Here is a 1,185-nt window from a genome sequence, read left to right on the forward strand (position 1 = left end):
ATCCGAAGCACAGATAACTGACCTTTTATGATTTCTTAGTGGAAAAAAAAAACACTTATTTGAACTAGGGCTGCAACAACTAATCGATAAATCGATTAAAATCGATTATCAAAATAGTTGGCGATTAATTTAGTCATCGTTTCGTTGGAACTATGCTATGCGCATTGCGTGGAGGCTTTTTAATTTTTTTTTAGGTAATTTTTTTGTTGTTTTTTGTTGTTTTATAAACCTTTATTTATAAACTGCAACATTTATAAACAGCTGAGAAACAAAAATCAAATAAGTACAAAAACAGTACAAAACAGCGCCAGGGCGGCGCTGAGGCTACGTCTCATGAGGTGGCGTAAGCTAGCCAATGATGTGGTCATGTGCAGCTCACGTGACGACGCCGTCCGTCTCCTTTGCTGGAAACATTTGAAAAATGGCGCAGGAAAACACTACCGATAGTTTAGCGGAGAAACATCTTGAGGTTATTGCTTCAATGGAGAAAAGTGTACGACCTAAGTCGTCAAAAGTGTGGGAACACTTCACTTTAAAGACTTCAAAGAACACCGTTTCCTGCAAAAGGGCACGGAAGTACAACATTGCTTCAGGAGCACCTGAAGAAGAAAAATGTTGGAGCCATGGATGAAGGGAACAACTCACAGTACGTAACTTTTTAAGTCCATAGTGGCAACAAGCATTCATGAGTTCAGCTTTTTTGTGAGTCACGTTAACGTTATGCCTTTGTTGCAACGCGGGGCTGATAATGTGTCTCCGGCACATTTGACTCCGTTTTGAGAGAGAAAACGCACGGTCACCAATTTCGAAATAAACGTAACGGACTGAAATATCTCAGGTTGGTTTCATAATGGATCAATGTAGCCGGGCCGATAAAGCTATATAAATCTATTTAGATTTGAGTGACGCTTTAGTATAACTAAACGTTATGAAGGTGCTGGAATATTTCATGCTATTATTCAGAGGCAGCCTAAAATGAATCCTTTATTATTCACAACAGAAACGTGTACACGATTACATGGTGCCAGTATGCTGTTTTTTTTCAATAAAATACTGGAAAGGATAGAAATTTAGTTTGTCTCTTTTATCCGATTATGAATCGATTAATCAAAGTAATAATCGACAGATTAATCGATTATCAAATTAATCGTTAGTTGCAGCCCTAATTTGAACCCTTATTTTTTT

The sequence above is a fragment of the Entelurus aequoreus genome, linkage group LG01, assembly GCF_033978785.1.
Source record: "Entelurus aequoreus isolate RoL-2023_Sb linkage group LG01, RoL_Eaeq_v1.1, whole genome shotgun sequence".
NCBI lineage: Eukaryota > Metazoa > Chordata > Actinopteri > Syngnathiformes > Syngnathidae > Entelurus > Entelurus aequoreus.